The following is a 21,982-nucleotide window of genomic DNA, read 5'->3' as shown; positions in this document are numbered from 1 at the left end:
AACGGAGTGCTGTGTGCTCTCTGCAAGCTCGTCATCCTCTTCCTCCTCCTCATCTTCCCCATCCACAGAATCCTCAGCCATGGCTGCGATTACCACCCCCACCTCGGAATCCACGGACAGGGGTGGGGTAGTGGTGGCGGCCCCCCTTAGAATTGCATGCAGCTCAGCATAGAAGCGGCATGTTTGTGGCCGTGCCCCGGACCTTCCATTTGCTTCTTTGGTTTTCTGGTAGTCTTGTCTGAGCTCCTTAACTTTCACATGGCACTGTACTAAGTCCCTGGTGTGGCCTCTCTCTCCATCATGGCCTTGGAAATTTTTTCAAATGTTTTTTCATTTCGTCTTTTGGAACAGAGTTCTGTTGGCACGGAATCCTCTCCCCATATAGCGATCAGATCCAGTACCTCCCGTGCGGTCCATGTTGGAGCTCTTTTTTGATTCTCAGGAGACTGCATTGTTACCTGTGCAGATGAGCTGTGCGTGGTCACCTGTGCTGATGAGCTCTCCACGCTGGGGAAGCAGGAAATGAATTTCAAAAGTTCGCGGGGCTTTTCCTGTCTACCTGGCCAGTGCATCTGACTCCAGATTGCTGTCCAGAGCGGTCACAATGGTGCAATGTGGGATATCTCCCGGAGGCCAATACCGTTGAATTGCGGCCACACTAACCCTAATCCAACATGGCAATACCGATTTCAGCGCTACTCCCCTCATCGGAGAGGAGTACAGAAATCGGTTTTAAGAGCCCTTTATATCGATATAAAGGGCTTCGTTGTGTGGACGGGTGCAGGGTTAAATTGGTTTAACACTGCTAAATTCGGTATAAACGTGTAGTGTAGACCAGGCCTAAGTAACATCACTGCATGTCCTTAACATCACAACCCTCCCCCTCCCCACACACTAGGGCGACCAGACAGCAAGTGTGAAAAATCGGGACAGGGGGTGGGAGATAATAGGAGCCAATATAAAAAAAAGACCCAAAAATCGGGACCGTCCCTATAAAATTGGGACATCTGGTCACCCTATCACACACACACACCCTCCCCCTCCCCAGATCCCTCTACTTTAAGGCTAAGCTTGGACACAGCAGGGGTCAGGCCTTATTTCTGTACAGAGCACCATGTATGCCTATGGCCCTGTATAAATATTCGTTTGGTCATCCTGTGGTCTCCTTATTGGCAGATCAGTGCAGCCATATGGGGTCTCTGAGTAATGATACTGGCATAAGCTCAGTTTAACAACAGGTATTTATTTTTGGAATAGTATACAGAACATCCTGCTGCTGGTACAAATAGTTTCCATTTCTCCCTGAGGCAGAAAACACACTTCTATTTCCTCTCCAAGTTACTTTTCGAGACAGGGGTCTTTCCATCTTGTCTGGGAGGAGCCACCGCCTTTGGGGGCTGCCTGTGGCTGTGCCATGCCCACAGACTGAGCCAGCACAGTGCCTCTGTTAAATAACTAATAATAATGAGCTATCTTTCTACCACTCTTCCCATGTTCTTTTTCTCTATCCCCTATTCCTCCCTTCCCACAATTGTCTTCTTACCTTCCATCTCACCTCACCCAGAGTATAGCCCTCTGCTAGTTTCCCCATGTATCATCCCTCTTCCCCCTTTCTTCAATACCCCACTTTGGGACTGTCCGTAAATAAGATAATGCATTAATGGGTGGGAGGGTGGGTCTTTAACTTTGTGTGTTTGTTTCAGTGTTACAAGTGGTGGGTGGGTCTTGAAAAATCAACAAAAAAAATGTGTTATGTAATTAAGGCTCAGCCCTTTCTCTCCCTCCATGTCTTCTGTCTCCCCTCTGCCTGGAATTTGTTTCTTTATTTCCTTTTGCCTTCCCCTACGTCATCTCTCTTCCTTCTTTCAGGAACAAGACATTCCATCCTTTTAGATTATCCAGAGGCTGTTGACTGGGATGATGCGTCTTCCCACTTATTGTCACATTTTGCTTTTTAGCCCTTGGCTACCTGCAGAGTTGCATGGGTTGAACTAAAGTTGATAATTTATATTGATCTAGTTACAGCAATGAAAGCCCATTCAGACACATATTTTGTTATAAGTGGGACTTTGGTTTAGCTTAAATCAGCTGGGAATTGGTTTAAACTAAACTGAAATAAGCCAATCTACACCAAAATAAAGAATGTCCACATGGTTTTAACTGAACTGGTTTAATAACTATGATGGTTCTCAGGGTGCCCAGGACTGTGAGTCACCTCATTACACCCTGTCTCTAGCAGGAGGTAGCCTGGCCTGTGCTGGCTGGGTGTTAGCTCCCTAATGCGACCAGCCTGTCAGTCACTCAAGCACTGTCCTCCAGGCTATGCCAGACCTATCTTCCCTTGTGGGTTAACAGTAGGTGCACCCCAGTCCCTAAGTCCCTTTGAATTATTCCCCTGTGATACCCAGCCCTTGACACTGGCTACTCACAGAAATCTTAGATCCTTTCCCTGAGGAGAGCAGTGTACCCCAGTTTATTAATTTTACCTTAAATCACCGCTCCTGTATAACACACAGCACTTGTGAGCACTTATAATAAAACAAAAAAAGGTTCATTTAAGAAAGACTAGAGAGGGATAGCTCAGTGGTTTGAGCATTGGCCTGCTAAACCTAGGGCTATGAGTTCAATCCTTGAGGGGGCCACTTAGGTATCTGGGGCAAAAATCAGTGCTTAATCCTGCTAGTGAAGGCCAGGGACTGGACTCAACAACCTTTTGAGGTCCCTTCCAGTTCTAGGAGATAAGTATATCTCCAATTATTTAAAAGAGAGCAGTGGAAACAAATGGTTACAATACAAAACAAAATCATAAAATGTGAACCTGTATCTACACTTATTAATGGTTACCTCTCCTATCTAATAAAGTAGGGTTCCTCCACCCCAAAGTTCAAGCTGTTGCAGAGCTGGTTGGATTCACAAGAACCAGAATCCAATTTTTCATGAGAACATCTCAGTACCTGTGAGAAAACATCCCTGCTCCCTGAGATGACTCCTCAGTGAAAGGATGCAAACGGTCTTTCCCCCTCCTCTGGTATACTGAAACAGGCTTTTGTCTTTATTCATAAACAGGGTGAACCCCTTTCTGTTGTAATGTTCCTTTTCTACCTTCCAGTGGTTTTGATTGTTTGCACACTAATGCATGTCCCTAGCAGCCCTTTCTCCTTTCCCTTCCTTCCATGTTTGCCACACACTTGGTGCCAAGGCAGGGAGATGGAGGCATCCGCGTGGGACTGCATGAGGCACATTTTCCTTATCCTGCCACTGATAGGGCCTGATTGCATGGGCCACCTAGCCATGGAGTTGTCCAAACTGTTCCTGGAATGCATCCGACGAAGTGGGTATTCACCCACGAAAGCTCATGCTCCAAAACGTCTGTTAGTCTATAAGGTGCCACAGGACTCTTTGCTGCTTTTACAGATCCAGACTAACACGGCTACCCCTCTGATAGAGGGTACTGCAGGAGCCAGGACTGTTGCAGACATTAGAGACAGCAGTTGCTCAGCCAGCTCTCTCTGTTGTGCTCTATCTTCCTCCCTTAACCATTGTACCTGTTCCAGGAACTGCGAAGTGAGCACCTGCTCCTGCATCGCTACCCTGTTCTCAAGCCGCAAAGCTAGTCTGAGCCTTTTTCACTTGCCTCCTGCATGTCTTTCCTCTTGTCACAAATCCCTTTGCCTTTGGTACTCGACCTGCTTGTTGGCCCTGTCCAGAACTTCAATCACAAGTTCATCCCAGAAACGCTTCCTCTTGGAATGGTTCATGAAGGTACAATTGATGAGCCAGGCTTCCGCGGTGTGGGTGAGCTGTGGAGGTACTGCAGCCTGTAGAGGTCGAGGTTGTATTTGGGACTAATGATTTCATCACCCATGGAAAGCCTGGACTGCATTTAACAGAAATGGACTACATGTGAAAATGGACGACATTTGAACCTCCCTGTGTGTCCAAAACCATGAAGCAGCATGCTTTGTAGGGCTCATTCTGGTCGGTATACATTGCAAATGCTGAAGGTTCTCCTAAGGTGTGTTTGCAGCTTGCAGTCAGAATAAAATGGAAGGGTTAAACGCCAAGCTGCTGCATTGAAACAGGGGGTGGGAGGATGTTCCATTTCCCTGGAGTTGACCTGATTCTTGGGAGAGGGAGGACAAGGAAGTTGTCCCACAGCATTCTGGGATACTATTGGCGGACTGCAAGGATCTGAGTTTGGGCAGGGACTACATCTACACTGAAAAATGATAGGGCTCGAACCCTTGGTCCTGCGTTGACTCAAGCTCAGACCCTCCACCCTCGTGGGATTCTAGGACCCAGGGTCTGAGCCTGATTTCAAAAGCTTTGTGTCTATGGAAGGGGGTTAGGGCTTGAGCCTGAGTCTGAGCTTACATTGCTTTGTAGATATACCTTTAAGGTATGTCTACATTGCAATACAACACCTGCAGCTGGCATGTCAGCTGACTTGGGCTCATGGAGCTCAGGCTGTGGGGGTATAAAACTGCAGTATAGATGTCTGGGTTTGGTACCCTATGAGGTGGAAGGATGTCTCTATCTCTGTCCTCCCATGCTGACATCACATCCTCATGCTGATTACATATGAACTGAGTCAGGTGAACAAACATTCTTTATCTGACAGAAAACTTAGTTTGTCAACCCTGCCTGTAAAACATACATATACACGGATACATGACTCTTTAAATATTCCCCGTGCATACATCATGATGTGATTAAGAGGATCAGTGTGATGTAAGCTGCCACTAGACATCTCATATGACCCTTTTTGGATAAATACTATGAAAGCATGTGTGAGGTGTAGTGAGTTTGTCAAGCCTGATACAAGTTGCTGTTACAGAACATTGAGTCCTGCCAGTGGACACTGAGGAGTTCTCTTGGGCACAGTGACCTGGACTAATTCTCTACACCAGTCAATAGGCGGCCCGTGGGCCAAATCTGGACCACCAGTTACGTTTGAACAGATTGAAACATCTTTGTATGTACTTACTATGATCATCAGTGCTGGTTTTTTATTATTTTTAACCCTCTCATTCTCTCACAATGAGATCTCCATTACATTGCATTGTGAATTAATGATTGACGGGTTCTCTTTAATTCCTTATTTGCTTAACTTGAGCGATCACCAGTTTCTGCCAATAAAAAACCGAATGTATGTTCCTTTTTTTTAAAATTACATTTTCCACTTTACACTCATAGGCTCATTTACACTGTTGAAAGCTGCAGTCCTGCCTCCAGCGTTTTCAATGTCTAACGGCACTGTGTTTAAACATGGCAGCAAAAACCAGGGAAGTTGACACCGAAAACCATTCATTTAAAGAAGCGTGGACTGACCCTTACTGTTTTATTTTGCCACAATGTCCAAAGGCTTGACTAGTATGTTTAATTTGTACAGGGCCTGTGGCTGTTGTTAAAAGTGGGAACGTCAAATGGCACAACGAAACAAAGCACATGGATTTTGACCATAAGTATCTACTGGGCTCCCGTTTAAGCTCAGACAAGATCGCTTCATTAAAAGATGAATATTTTTCGGACAGAAATATGATTTCAAAAGCTACTTGCGCTCAGGAAAAGGCAACTGAAGCCTCACTGAGGTGTCTGTGGGTAATGGCAAAACACAGGAAACCTTTTACCGATGCAGTCATTATTAAGCAGGGTGTGGTTACAGCTGAAACCCTCTTTGCGGAGAAGAAAGACATTGTTGACGCCTTCAGACAACTGCCGCTCTCAGACACCACAGCTATGAGGTGCACTGAAATGATGGCACAAGACGTTTTCAAGCAGTTGGGTGAGAAACAAAACAGGAAGATTTTCCGTGGCAATGGACAAGTCCTATGATATCAGACCACAGCTCAGCTAGCGCTGTATGTCTGTTTCTTTATGGAGCTAAATTTGTGGAGTATTTGTTGTCCTTTATACTGCATAACAATCGCACAACAGGTGAGGATTTGTTTATTCTGTTCAAACTTTTTTGTCTAATGAAGGTTTTGCTGTGACTCAGATTGTGTCAATTACAACAGATGGTGCTTCTGCCTTGATTGGTACTCACTGATAGCTTGTGAATCATCTGCAAGACCTGAACCCCAGTCTGATTTCCTATCAATGTGCAAACCACCAAACCACACTTTGTGCAAAGCTTAGTGATGAGTATGCTAATGTAATGTCAATGGTTATTAAACCTGTCAACTTCCTTCAGTCCAAGTCAGCACTGCAACACATACAGTGCCAAAGCTTTCTTTCAGAAGTATCTGCTGATTACTATGACCTGTTGATTCATAATGACGTCTGCTGGCTGAGCCGAGGGCAAGTACTAAGAAGGCTGTGGGAAATTTAAGTTCATGTGGAAGAATAGCTACTAACACTCCAGGGGAAAAGGCAGAAGAGCTACGTGCATTTTTGACGAATGCCACAAGCCTGAGCATCCTGGCCTTCCTTGTTGATTTGACAGGGCCACTTCAATTATTTCAACTTAAAGCTACAGGGGCAAAATCTCAGTGGAGTGGATCTACACAGCAGTGTCACTTCATCTGAAAACAAACTGAGTCTCTGCAAAAGTGATTTGGAAACCGGGGAAAAGCTGCATTTCCCGACACTGCTAAGTAGTGAATCAGATGGCGTCATTTCTGGACAGGCATCTTCAAAACTTCCAGCAGAGGTTCCAAGAATTTAAAAATGTTAAAGACGTCATCCTGTTTGTAAGGAACACATCTGTGGTACAAGCAAATGGAAATCAAGCAAAAGCATCATTTCCAGATGTTGAAAAAGCAAAATTACAGCTGGAGCTTACTGATTTACAAGCAGATGAAGAGCTTGCGGCGTGGCACACTGAAACTACATCTGAAACTCTCTGGACAACCCTTGTGATGGACTCCAAGTATCCACATTTGAAGAAAGTGGCATTTAACATCTGGATTATGTTTGGCTCAACATACGTGTATCACTCGGCATTCTGAATAATGAACAACATTAAATCGCATAATCACTGCATTTTGACATATAATCATCTGTGCAATTGCCTCTGTCTTGCTTGACTGAAATCACTCCAATCATCAAGGCCCTTGTCCAGCAGAAGACCTGTCACTTTTCCCTCTGACAGTGAGTATTATAATTATACATTAGTCACATATATTTTATTTTATATTTGTATTGCCATATATAATTACATTATTAGTAGTGATACAACAGTTTTAACAGGTATTTATTGCATCCGACGAAGTGGGTATTCACCCACGAAAGCTCATGCTCCAAAACGTCTGTTAGTCTATAAGGTGCCACAGGATTCTTTGCTGCTTTTAGGTATTTCACAGTAATTATTCATGATTCTTTTGCTTAATATTTGCATGTGTGTATTTGTTATTGGAAAGACTTGAATCATGAAGCTAAGATAGAGAGTTCATGTGTACTAAGTGTTATTTTCTTTCAGACTCTGATACTAATATTAAATAAGCCACAAAAGGCTTGAAAGTTTTGAGTATGTTTATCTATCTAGCTATATACATACATGCCTACAATAATTTTATTTGAACAACCAAAGTTAATACTCTTTGTAAATTCAAAACAAATTCAAAACTTAAAACAGTTGTCTGAAAGTGTTTTAATGCTAATGTTTGCATCTATTTGACATTTTATCTGTGCACTTTCTCAAAGTCTCAGATGTAATTTATTACATCTTTCATGGAGGTTATTTTTAAGTTATACAGTGGCTTGATTTTATTTTTCATTAAATACACTAAAAATATAAGCAATGGGGTATATTATTAACGTACAGCATTGTATGTGTTTGTTGAACAGGGGCACTTGCGCTGTAAAAAATGTTTCTCTGGATTCTGGACCTTGATAAAAAATAATTGAATATCTCTGGTCTACGCTGACAGGACATTTTCCTCCAATCTTAAAATGTTAACAAATAAAATCTTTCCCTCAATCCATTATTTTATTCCAAACATCAAACCACAAGAAATTAAAATGAATTTGTTCAATTTTAATCCAGTTTAAAGTGAGCATGTGGAATAGACAGTCTGAAAAAGATATAAAATCACAGGCCTACTTTAATATTGTGTATACTATCTGGAAGCTCTAGTCCTTCTGAAAATTTGGATGTATAGAGATTTTTATTATTAACATGGGATTTCTATCCCTTCCAAAGAAGTCTGTGAATTAGTTGGGTGATTTGCTGTGTCTTGGCAAGCAGAAACTTCAGCTCATGTAAATCAAAGTACATTTGATGCAGATTTACATCAGCTGTGGCTCTAGCTTGCCGTGTCTACAGCACTTGGGGCATTATGTTCATTTTCATTTAATATTTAATTTGATTTTTTGATAAACCAAGAGAGAGGGAAAGAGAGAGCCATCTCTCGAGGACTGCTTTGACTTGGGCCCAATGTGGCTTGACATTATTTAGCTTCTTCCTCAGTAGGGCCTGATAAATAATGTTCTACTACAGAGAATTCCATATAGAACCACCCTCTTTCGAAACAGCTACTAAAATTGACTTGAAAATTCCAGCTAAACATTTTTTCATCAGAATTTGTCAATTTGTTGAAATCAAAATGTTTTGCAGAGATAATTCAGTTTTAACCAAGTTCTGACGGAACCTGCCTGTTTTCCTGCCATTTCACCTGCCCATCTCCTTGACAGCCACCTAATGGCTTTTTTTGGGAAGCCTGGGATTCCAGGCTTTGGCTCCTGGCAGTAAGGCTTCCAGGGCTTCCAGGAGTTGTGACTCTGAAACAGCCCATTATGTGGACTGCCCTGGAGCTACAGCTCCATTTCCTTTCGCAAAGCATTTCAAAATGTTTGGGTTTTGTTCAGAATTGGAATGAAACCACATTTTTTAATTTTTAAATCCCCTGCCAAAAAAATGACCTTATAGGTACTCCTAGCGCTTATAGGTACTATTTCCCATTGTTCTCAACAGGACTGAGGTCAGACGTTGACCACAATTAGGTGGCCATTTTGAGAAGGGCAACTATCTCCTATTGTTTTTAATAGCATTCAAGCCACAGGCTGCTCTTAACAAGAAGACACTCTGATAAATAAGCCGGGGAAATGCAGGCTCAGCGGAACTACAGTTAAGTAGTTACATCATTGATTAAACAACCACAAGCAAAGAGTAACTATTAATAGATGATGTCAGATTGGAGGGAAGGCTCAACTGGGGTTTCACAGGGATCTGTTCTGCGTCCGATGTTATTTAACATCTTTATTAATGACCCAGATATAGGAATAGAGAGCATACTGATAAAATTTGCAGATGACACAAAGCTGGAGAGGGGGGCGGGTGCAGGATTACCAACACTTTGGAGATAGAGCTAAAGTTCAGAGGGATCTTGATAAATTGGAGAAGTGGGCTATAGACAACAAAATGAAATTCAAACAAAGACAAATGTAAGGTGTTACACGTAGGGAAGAAAAACCAAATGCACAAATACAGAATGGGAGATAACTGGCTTGGCAGCAGCACTGCTGAGAAGGATCTGGGAGTTGTGGTGGATCACAACCTCAACATGAGCCAATAATGTGATGCTGTTGCAAAAAAAGCAAATGCAATTTTAGGTTGCATTAACAGGCATGCCATGCAAGTCATGGGAGGTGATAGTACCACTCTACTCAGCACTGGTTAGGCCTCAGCTGGAGTACTGTGTCCAATTTTGGTCATCACTGTATAGAAAGGATGTAGAGAAACTGGATAGAATCCAGAGAAAAGAGACAAAGATGATCAAAGGAATGGAATGCAAACCATATGAGCAAAGGCTGAAGGAATTGGGTATGTTTAGTTTGAAAAAGAGGAGATGGGGGGGGACACATGATAGTGGTCTTTGGGCTTCCATAAAAAAGATGGAGAAAAGTTGTTCTCTCTTGCCACAGAGGGCAGGACAAGAGGCAATGGGTGCAAGCTACTGCATAGCAGATTAGATTAAATCTCAGGAAAAACTTCCTAACTGTAAGAACTGTAGGACAATGGAACAGGCTGCCTAGTGAGGTCATGGAAGCTCCTTCACTGGCTGTTTTCAAAAGGAGGCTGGATAGCCGCCTGTCTTGGATGGTTTAGACACAACAAACCCTGCATCTTGGCAGGGGGTTAGACTAGATGACCCTTATGGTCCCTTCTTACCCTGTGGTTCTATGATTCTATGATTCACTCTCCCTGGAAACAATGGAGCAAGGTGGCCATTTTGAAAAAGAGCACCTTACCTGAGTTTTCTCTGGCCTTGACCAATGTTCCACTAAGAACAATGGAACATGGAAGCCCTTTTGAAAGAAAGCAAATAGGGAGTTTCCCTGAAGAAAATTGTTATTCAGATAAACTTTCAGTTATTAACGTTAATGGCAAAAATGATAACTAATCCTCAATATATCTGTTCAAATGCTACCTGTTACACCAGCCCTACTCAACAGAGAGAGTAAGAGGGGGAAACTAGGGGCATATGGGCAGGGGAATATGAGATGCAAAAGGTGGGGAAAGGTATGCAGGAAAATGGGGAAACGGGGATGTGTGAGTTCAGGAATATTGGGAGATGCAAGAGGCAGGGGAAATTTTGAGGGCAGGAGATCGGAGGAAAATGAAGTGTACACTGCAGATGCTTTGTGCTTCTCTGGCAATGCAAAACAACTGTAAATACAGCTTACCTGGCCAGTATGATCTGGTCAATTTGGGCTCCTCCAGATTGGCATAAAACAGTGGGAGAGTACTGGTGAATCCCTGGGTCTGTATGGACATTGGAGCCTGGGGTTCAGGCCAAGGTTAAAATATTCTTAACCTAGGGCTAGAAATCAGTGTAGATGTTCAAGCCCTAAGTTATCAAATCCAGCGTCTACTGATTTGAGTCCCACTCACCCTGGGCTTACATTGCAGTGTAGATGTACCCTAAGAAGCGGGTTGTACCTTTTTGTTTTACATGCAACTTATTGTTCTTGTTCTCCTTGCTGACTATCTCTTAAATCTTAATCTTTGTGATAAACTTACATTTGTTTTCACTATCGGTAGATGCCAGTGCTGTGTTGTTATAAAGGACCAGAGCCTGAGTTGTAGCAGTTAAGCTGTGTGTACTCTGTCACTATGGGGACAGCTAACCTGGTAATTACTGTGAGTGTCCAGTGACAGGAGCTGGATGCTGCCGGGAGCACTGTAAGGACTCAGGGGTTGGAGTGTACTGACTACTAGCCTGCACAGAAAGGGCAAGGTCTGCAGAGACCAGGAAGTCAGTGCTGGTGGGACCAGAGGCTGTTGGTTTCAGGGAGCTGAATCACAGCAGGCCCAAACTCCTTCGTGCCAATGTCAGGTAGTGGCAAAGTACCTCACAACCCTGAGTATCCCTGGAGAGTGTCACAGTCACTCATTTGTTTTATTACACATACTGTTCTGCTCAATATCCAGAGTCTTTCTGGACGTTAGTTATACTCTTTCCTAGTTCTGGGGGGAAGTAAGTTACTTTATTCTTCCTCATGAAGCAGCTTACTGCACCTATGCACCCATCAGCTACTCTGGCCAGCAAGTAGGGAGGCGGAGCCCCAACTCTCCCTGCTCTTTGTCCCTCTTATTGTAGCAGGGAGTATTGGGTGAGTAGCCTTTGCTCTCCTTTCGGGGCTGGAGTCACAACCTGAGCAGGACATACAGGAAAGTAAGGGTGGGGAGGGGCCAGCATGGCTGAGTAAAAGTTGTGACAGTCTCTTGTGGGCCTGATCCTGTTCCCACTAAACTAGCCTGTTCTTATACCACTCACTGCTGGGCACCGAGGCCCTTCTCCGTTCCTATTGCTCTGCTCTTCTCTTTTCATTTTCGCCATTTCTTCTTACAAACAACTTTTGTTTCAGGCTTTGCTTCTTGGGTCTCATGCTGTAAGTGATCCTACTATTTGTTTGTTTGTCTCATGGATATCTGTTCATATCTGGCTAAATTATAAACTGCGGAAAACCCCTGTTTCCCATCTGTGATTCACGCCACAGACCTTGTTTCTGGCTTGCTGCCAAAATCCCTCAGAACTGTGCATGTGCCAACCAGCACCTCACAGCAACAGCCCAGATACACAGAGCAGGACCTCCAGACAGGACACGCACTTGAATTGGGTCAGAAACCTGGCACACTTTTTATGGAGCCATTTTGCTCTCTGGATTCTCAGCTTTTGTTTTTTAAAACAAATAAAGATCTAAATGTTATGGCTGTGAAGGCAATCCTTCAAAGTGGGAAGTGATTGTAACTCATGCAGGGATGTCTGCCTGTGTGAGCAGAAAGCCTTAAACAATTGCTTTGAACACCATGAACTTCAATGAGGTATTTTTATGATTACCCCCTAGCACCTTGGCGCCTCAGTCATATACCTATCACGTTAGGTACTGTACAAGTACAGAGCAGAAAAATAGTCCATGCCGCAAAGAGTTTACAATCTAAGCACAAGACAAGAGATAACAAATGAATACAGACAGACAGGAGAATACAAGGAAACAATGAGACAGTACTGGTAGGCATTGGTCCCAGTGAACCAGTGGCATAAGAACATAAGAACAGCCATACTGTGTCAGACTAAATGTCCATCTAGCCCAATATCCTGTCTTCCAACAGTGGCCAATGCCAGGTGCCCCAGAGGTAATTAACAGAACAGGTAATCATCAAGTGATCCATCCCCTGTTGCCCATTCCCAGCTTCCGGAGCCCTTTTTAAAAATTGGTGTCACATTAGCTATCCTCCAGTCACTTGGTACAGAAGCTGATTTAAATGATAGGTTTCAGCTTAACCATTCTCAAGTTTTTTTGTAGGCATCATGGCAAAGGAGAGTTTTAAGGAGGGATTTAAAGGAGAAAAATTAAGTGCGTTTGAGGATATTTATGGGGAGCACCTCCCAACCACATGGGGCAGCATGGGAGAAAGCATTAAGATGCTTGCTTGAAAATTTAACAAGTGGAGGAAAGAGGCTGGTATCGTGAGCTGACCAGACGCAGGAGTCAACCTCTTGATATTGACTGAACAACACCAGGCAGGGTGGGGAAAGGCTGTGAAGAGTCTTGAATATGAAGACAAGTGCCTCATGGTGTGATGTGATTGAGACAGGGAAGCAAGTGGAGGGATGCAAAGAGAGCGGTTGACAAGATCAAAGCGGGGAGGCTAGGGAAATGATCCTTGCAGCAGCATTCTGAATGGATCTGAGTGGAGAAGACTGCATTGGTCAAGGCCAGAGAAAAGGTCTTGTTGCAGTGATTGAGACATGAGATGGTCAGAGCCTGGAGGAGGGTCTTAGCTGTGGGGATGGATCGAAAAGGCCATATCTTAGAGATGTTAGGCAGAAAGAATCTGCGAGACTTAGACATAGCCCAGATGGGAGGACCTAGAGAGAGGGCTGAGTCAAAGGTGATGCGCAGGTTATGGGCCTGGTGATGTTTTTGTCTGCAGTGATACAGAAAAGAGTTAGTGGGGAGGTTTGGGGGATGGGGAAGAGTATAAAAGCTCTGAGTTTGAGCTTGCAGCTAGACATTCTCAAGAAGATGTCAGAGAGACAGTCTGAGATTTTAGTTTGGACAGAAGGAGACTGGTCTGGAGTAGAGGTAGATCTGTGAATTGTCATCATAAAGAGAGGAGGTAAATTTGTGCGTGTGGATGAGATTACTCAGAGATAAGATGTGGAGGGAGAAGAGAAGAGGACCAAGGAGAAAGCCCTGTGGAACTCCCTCAGAAAGCTGAAGGGGAAATGAGGAGGATCCTCCAAAGGACATACTGGAGGAGTTATTACAGGTGTAGGAGGGAATCAGGAGAGGGCAGAGTAATGGAAGCCAAGGGAGGACAAGATTTCAAGAAGAACAGAATGTTGACTGTATCAGAGGCAGCTGATAGGTCAAGGAGGATGGGGATGGAGTACTGATTCTGAGATTTGTCTAGGGAAGGGGTGGGCAAACTTTTTGGCCCGAGGGCCACATCAAGGAATAGAAATTGTATGGTGGGCTATGACTGCTCACAAAATTGGGGCTGGGGTGCTGGGCGGGGGGGGGTGGGCTCTGGGGTGGGGCTAGGGATGAAGAGTTTGGGGTGTAGGAGGGTGCTCTGGGCTAGGACTGAGGGGTTCGGAGGGTGGGAGGGAGATCAGGGCTGGGGCAGGGGTGTGGGAAGGGGTGCAGGTTCCGGCTGGGGGTGGGGGCTCTGGGGTGGGGCTGGGGATAAGAGGTTTGGGGTGCAGGAGGGTGCTCTGGGCTGGGATTGAGGGGTTTGGAGAGGGGGAGGGGGATCAGGGCTGGGGCAGGGGATTGGGGTGTGAGGAGAGGCTCAGAGGGTGAAGGCTCCGAATGGCGCTTACCTCAAGAGGCTCCCAGAAGCAGTGGCATGTCCCTTCTCTGGTTCCTATGTGGAGGCACGGTCAGGCAGCTCTGCACACTGCCCCATCTGCAGGCACTGCCCCTGTAGCTCCCATTGGAGCGCGTAGGAGCCAGAGCGGGGCCATGCCATGGCTTCCGGGAGCCATGTGGTGCAACCCTGACCCAGGGCCCCGGCCAGAGCGCTGCCAACTGCCAAGCCACATGGTACGGCTTGCAGGCTGGCCTAAAGTGGCTCGCTGGCCAGATCTGGCTCGTGGGCCATAGTTTGCCCACCCCTGGTCTAGGGAGAAGCTATTGGAGACTTTGGCAAGAGCTGTTTCAGTGGTGTACCGGGGGTGAAAGCTGGATTGGAGAGGGTCTAGGATGGAATTGCTTCTGAGAAATCCCAGACAGTGACTGTAATTGGTTCATTCAATGAGCATAGAGATGAAAGGGCAGAGGGGAGATGGGGTGATAGCTAGAGAAGCAAGTAGAGTCATGGGATTTTTTTTTAATATAGGAGAGACTAAAGCATATTTATAGTATAAGGGAAAAGAGCGAAGGGAGAGTGAGAGGTAATAAAGACCAGAGTAAGGGAGGGAATGAGAGTGGGCATGCCAGAAGATGGGATGGGATCACTGGAGCAAGTGGAAGGGTTAGAGGAGGTGAATAGATGAGAAACATCTGCATCTGTGTGGGAAGAAGAAGGAGGAGAGCATTGCAGGAGGAAAGAGGGAAGGGAAGATAAACTGATGGGAAGATTTTGTCAATTCTTCTCTGGGAAGAAATCAGCAAGTTCCTGTGCAGAGAGAAAAGAGGAAGGTGGAGGATTGAATCAAAGGTGGCAAAAAGTCAGCTGAGATTATGGTATGGAATTCACTTGAGGCCTTATGGGGCTTTAGTGTGCAGCAAGCTAGGGTGTGAATCTACAGCGCACCAGCCTGCTGCGCACTACATGGCCATGTGGACACAACTGCAACACAGTAAAAGTTCTGTAGTGTGCTTTGAGCACTAGATCGAAGTGCACAATGGAACTTGTAGTGCACAGCAGTGGTGGGGTCCACATGACTTATTTTAAGCCATCTGAGTGAGGCCTGGTTACAGAAACTACTATTTTCTTGTTTTTTGCTAACTTTTAATTTTTCTGCTCGAGTAAGCTGTATATTACTAGGCTATGAGTCAGCTCTGTTACCAGGAGGTGACTTTTCATTCGGCTAAAATTATAACACTTCAATGTTGCCAGTAAGTCTTTGGATGTTTTTTAAAAGTGCTGAGAGTGAAAATATGTGTGCCTGGAAGTGAGTGAAGAATAGCAGTGATAGCCACTAAGTCAGGCATCATGCACAGACTCTGGAGGGGCCTAGAGGAACTCAATCATTGATACCCATGGCTGACACGCTGGGTGGGTAAAAACTGCATTTGTGGAGTCATCTCCTGTTCTTTTTATATCTGTGGAAGGACATCTGTGCTTGGTGATGTATAGTATCACTGGACTACCAGTAAGGAGACCAGACCATTTCTAGATCATTGAAAGGTCAAATTGCCCATCCCTTAACTCTGATTGAACTATGTTTTTGAGGTCTGTATGAGGTCTGTAATTCATTGATTTGCTTGGAAAATCTCCAGAGAGGTGCCATGGGGTAGAAAAAGCCAGAACTTGTGACCTTAAAGACTCAGGTAAACATGGAGGAAGCTATGATCCTTGGGCCACCATAACACAATACGACTTTGCTCCCTCTCATCCTGAGGCTGGCTGAAGGAAGGATGAGATCAAGGCTTCACAGCTCATGTCAACCTGTTTTGCCAAGAGCCCAAGGAAGCCAGCTGGCATGTGGTACTGACCAAACAACATCACCTGAAGTCCTGGCCTTAAAGCTAAAGAGCAATCAAACTGAAGAGCTAAATTTCTCTTTAACTGTATCTTTTTTTTTTTAAGGTGGAGATGTCCATTATATTACTGATTTTTTTTCCTACACCTTTTCAGGGATGAATAAGAGTGTGAGTGTCAAAAAGAAACAGCATGTGCATATTTAGATTATAAATAAATGTTTACTTAAGTCATTTTGGGTTAATCTGGGTCATAAATGAGTGTTACAGAAACCGCTTTGCCAAAAAAGGGAAAGTTAGAAACTGCCAGTGACCTAGTGTCACAGAGAGGAAATTAGTCAAGGAAAGAGACGACAATGAAGGTTACCTAGTAGTGGGGAGACTTTGAAGGGCCTCAGAGCTGTGACGTAGATGACGCCTTTTTAAGGTTCCAGGGATATTAGGTATAAGAACTGGCCATGTGTTATGCTAACTTCATGATTTAAACCTTGATTGTGTTCACTTAATGATTTTGGACAATTGTTGAATCCATTCCATATTACAGTCAATTTGCTGATTCATTAACTCACTTCCAGTTGTAACTCAGATTTGATAATTGCATTGTTAAATCACAGATAATTAGCAAAATTTGTAGTAGCTAGTTTTAAGGAAAATCTTAATAGATTTTTAGTTGTTTTTATTAATTTAATAATAAAATCCTTAAAAAATCACAACACTGGTTCTTCTTCAAAAACTGCAATGAAGGTCACAATACCTTGACCCAGGCTTAAAAGTTAAAGGGTAACTAAGTAAACAAGGGGTCGGCAACCTTTCAGAAGCCGTGTGCCGAGTCTTCATTTATTCACTCTAATTTAAGGTTTCGCGTGCCAGTAATACATTTTAACATTTTTAGAAGGTCTCTTTCTATAAGTCTATAATATATAACTAAACTATTGTTGTATGTAAAGTAGATAAGGTTTTTAAAATGTTTAAGAAGCTTCATTTAAAATTAAATTAAAATGCAGATCTCCCTGGACCGGTGGCCAGAACCCAGGCAGTGTGAGTGCCACTGAAAATCAGCTCGCGTGCCGCCTTCGGCACACGTGCCAGAGGTTGCCTACCCCTGGTGTAAAGTATCAGAGACCCCCTTGGTTCTGGTTCTAAATGAACAATTTTATCCCTCACAGTCATCAATATGGAAGTTGAAGTCACTGAGGCTGAGTGTGAGAGACTGAAGAGAGAGAGCCAGAAGTCAACATCAGAGAGGAAGCCTGGTGGGGAGGAGTTGGGTGGATGGTAGATGACAGAACACGGAGCGGAGAGGTGGATGCATGCTACTCAAAAGACAAAGATTGGGGAGTGGGGAGAGGAGGAGTCCAGCACCCCCACCCCATGGGTGGAAAATGTGAGAAAAGTTGTCATTTAAATGACAACTTTGTTAATGTAAGCAGAGGCTGAATTAGCTCTCCCCTGACATCTAGTGGTGAGCTGTGGAAAAAGACTTCAGGAGCGGATCTTGTTTGCATGGACACACCCACCCTGTCTAGGTGCTCAGCAGGATGGGATTGCTTGCCCAAATGATCACTTGTGGCTGGTGTTGGATCCCCAGTCTCCTTGTTATTGGGTCAGGAGTACCGGTAATAAAGGGTTGTTATCCTTGTGTGAACCGAGGGCAGTAGAACTGTACCTGGCATACCCCGATGAAGGGACTCACCCTCAACTGAATGGCACTAGCTAGGCAGGGGACATGGGTTCCAAAGCCCAATAAATTGGGGGTGAGTGGGTGGATTGATTGATCGATCGATCTTGTTTAAGAGTTCTAGACACTATTTGCCCCTTCTGCTCTTCATGTTATGATAACAGACTTAATTTAGATTTAATTGAGAGTCTTGTTACATCCTGCAGAGCTGAAATCACTGATACCTAGGTCTAAGTATTCAACCTATTTTGGGACAGTGTCTCTATTGCAAGAGACTGCCCAGTGTGCACCAACAGTGAGGCTCCCCCACTAACAACTGAAATTACTGAGAGCTGTGTTAAGTGTGGGGCCCTGAAGACATCCTGGTGAGTGGCCAGCTGGGTGACTGGTGGAGAGGCGCAGCAAGTGGGTGGTAGGGTGGCTGGTGGAGAGGCGTGGCAAGCAGTCAGCAGAAAAGCTGGTGGAGAGGGCCACAGCAGAGCTCCACAGAGAGGCATGGCAATTGGCCATTGGGGCAACAAGTGAGTGCTCGAGCAGTGGAGCATGTGAGGTGCCTCTTTATCCCCCCCTCTACACAGGGTGGGAGGTGAACACTGTGGATGAACCTCTGAACTCTGGGACTGCACTGGCCAAGGACAGCAACTGTGAGTGGAGTACGGAGAAGGAACGGGCACGTTAAAGGGACTTTTGGGTTGCTGGACTTAAGAACCTGAGAGGAAAAGGATACTGACCAACTTACTTGGGGATGGGTCTTTTGCTCATGGTTTATGTTTATGAACCCTAGTTGCGGTGTTTTCACAAATTAATGCTGATTTACTTCCCTCCTTTTATTAAAAGTTTTAGCTACACTCAGACTCTGTGCTTGCGAGAGGGGAAGTATTGCCTCTTAGAGGCGCCCGGGGTGGTGTGCAATTGTTCCAGGTCACTGGGTGGGTGCTCAGGCTGGTTCTGTGTTGTATTGTTGAAAAGGAACCCCTAGATACTGAACCCGGCCCTTGTTGCTGCTGGCTTCACTTCACAGAAGGGTTACATTAACTATATCACTGCTGACCAAAACATGTTAGAAAGGAGAGGAGATACCATATTGTGGCAACGTGCACAATTTGCTGTGAGTGGTGTTTAACTTTGTTGTGTTGGAGCGTTATCTGCACTTTATCTTTCCCAAGCTGATCCATGGAGCCAAAAAGTCGTGGGGGGGAAAAGTGGAGTCAAGGGGCATCTGAGCCTCACTTGGTGGAGACAATTCCACAGTCCAGTAGGGCTTCCAAACTCTGTCCCAGTGGCCAGCCTTTGCTAGACTAATTATGAGATGGAGAGCTGTTATGTGAGACTGGATCACTTAATTCAAAAATTTTTCAGGAGGCCATCAATTGTGTGATCCTCATTTTCTAGATGCCCAATGTAAAGCTCCTGGGGCCAGATTTGACGAGGAGCTAAGTGCACGCATCTGTGACTGAACTCAATGGACAGAGTTGATGCTCAGCCATTCTGAGGCCTGGTCTACACTACGCGTTTAAACCGGTTTTAGGAGCGTTAAACCGATTTAACACCACACCCGTCCACACTAAGAGGCCCCTTATATCGATTTTAATGGCTCTTTAAATCGGTTTCTGTACTCCTCCCCGACGAGAGGAGTAGCGCTAATATTGGGATTAACATATTGGAATAGGGCTAGTGTGGCCGCAAATCGACGGTATTGGCCTCCGGGCGGTATCCCACAGTGCACCACTGACCGCTCTGGACAGCATTCTGAACTCTGATGCACTGGCCAGGTAGACAGGAAAAGCCCCGCGAACTTTTGAAATTCATTTCCTGCTTCCCCAGCGTGGAGAGCTCATCAGCACAGGTGACCACGCACAGCTCATCTGCACAGGTAACAATGCAGTCTCCTGAGAATCGAAAAAGAGCTCCAGCATGGACTGCACGGGAGGTACTGGATCTGATCGCTATCTGGGGAGAGGATTCAGTGCTAACAGAACTGCGTTCCAAAAGACGAAATGAAAAAGTATTTGAAAGAATTTCTAAGGCTATGATGGATAAAGGCCACAGCCGGGACTCAGTGCAGTGCAGAGTGAAAGTTAAGGAGCTCAGACAAGCCTACCAGAAAACCAAAGAAGCAAACGGAAGGTCCGGGGCAGGGCCAAAAACATGCCGCTTCTACACTGAGCTGCATGCAATTTTAGGGGGCTGCGCCACAACTACCCCACCCCTGACCGTGGATTCCGAGGTGGGGGTTGTAATATCTGCCATGGCTGAGGATTATGTGGATGGGGAAGATGATGATGAAGAAGAGGAGGAAGACCTAGCAGAGAGCACACAGCAATCCGTGAGCCCCAACAGCCAGGAGCTTTTTATCACCCTGACGGAATTACCCTCCCAAGCCACTATCCCAGACAATGACGCCATGGAAGGGACCTCTGGTGAGTGTACCTTTGCAAATATCAAACATTGTTTTTTAAGCAAGCGTTTTTTAATGATTGATTTGCCCTGAGGACTTGGGATGCATTCGCAGACAGTATAGTTACTTAGAAAAGTTTGTTAACATGTCTGGGGATTGAGCGGAAATCCTCCAGGGACATCTCGATGAAGCGCTCCTGGAGGTACTCCAGAAGCCTTTGCAGAAGGTTTCTGGGCAAGGCAGCCTTGTTCCGCCCACCATGGTAGGACACTTTACCACACCATGCATGTAGCAAGTAATCAGGTATCATTGCATGGCAAAGCATAGCTGCGTATGGTCCCGGTGATAGCTGGCATTCAAGAAGCATCCGTTCTTTATCTCGCTGTGTTATCCTCAGCAAAGTGATATCGTTCAGGGTAACCTGGTTGAAAATCAGGAATTTAAGTAAGGGGGATGGCCATTTTCCTACTGGGTTTGTGGACTGCAGCAGCTTAAAAAAAAAATCCTTTCCTGCACGTTGCCAAGCGGGGGGAGGGGAGGAGTGAAATGCTGATGATCTTTTTCGTGTTTGGTCAGCGGGGATCTTCCCCAAGCTACCAGCCACGCAGTGGGGGGGGGGGGAAGGGTGTTGATTAGCAGGGAGCTAGCGTGGTATTAGCCATGCGTTGGGGGGAGGGGTAAATCACTGCAGAAGCCGAAAGACAGTGGCTTACCATGGCCGCATGCAAGCTGAATTCTGATGCCCGGACCTGTGTCTGTGAGATCTGTAACCCCAGAGCTGCAGGCACTCAGTATTAAGATGAAAAATGCAACCTTGTAGGGAAATCACATGTGCTATGTAAGGTGAATAGTGCTGTTCACTGTGAAAGAGTATAACCATTGTTCTGTAAAATGTATCTTTTTAAATACTTCTCTCCCTCATGCAGCTGCAAATTTTTCAAGCCTCCCTGCTCCATCCCAAAGTCTAGCCCATAAGGTGGAGGAAAAAGAAGACGTGAGATGAAATGTTCTCAGATATTATGGAAGTTACACGCAAGGAAAGAGCTCATCTGAATGAGTGGAAGGACATGGTATCAAATTACAGGAAAGATGCCAGTGAACGTGAGGACAGGAGGGACACCCGAGATGAGAGGTGGCGGCAGGAAGACCGGCAGGAAAATCAGCGGTGGCGGGATGCAACTCTGGAGCTGCTGCGTGATCAAACTGACATGCTCCGGCGTCTGGTGGAGCTTCAGGAACGGCAGCAGGATCACAGAGTGTCGCTGCAGCCCCTGTATAACCACCCTCAACCCTCACCATGTTCCACATCCTCCTCACCCAGACGTGTAAGAACGCGTGGGGGGAGGCTCCATGCACCCGCCCACTCCACCCCCGTGGACAGCCCAACCAGAAGGCTGTCATTACTGTGAAATTTTTTAAGTAGCCTTCTCCATCCCTCCTATCCTCCTCCCAAACCACACCCTTACTTCTCTCCCTCTTTTTATAATGAATTAATAAAGAATACATGATTTTTAAATGAGAGTGACTTTATTTGCATAAGTAAGCTGTACTCGAAGGGGGAGGGTGGGTTGCTTACAGGGAATGAGTCAATCAAGGGGGGTGGGGGTTCATCAAGGGGAAACAAACACAGCAGTCACACCCTACCCTGGCCAGTGATGAAGCTCGTTTTCAAAGCTTCTCTGATGCGCACCGCTTCCTGGTGTGCTCTTCTAATCTCCCTGGTGTCTGGCTGCGCGTAATCAGTGGCCAGATGATTTGCCTCAGCCTCCCACCCCGCCATAAAGGTCTCCCCCTTACTCTCACAG

The sequence above is a fragment of the Mauremys mutica genome, chromosome 1 (genome assembly GCF_020497125.1).
Source record: "Mauremys mutica isolate MM-2020 ecotype Southern chromosome 1, ASM2049712v1, whole genome shotgun sequence".
NCBI lineage: Eukaryota > Metazoa > Chordata > Testudines > Geoemydidae > Mauremys > Mauremys mutica.
The sequence above is the reverse complement of the archived record's forward strand: the minus strand, read 5'-3'. Positions refer to the sequence as shown.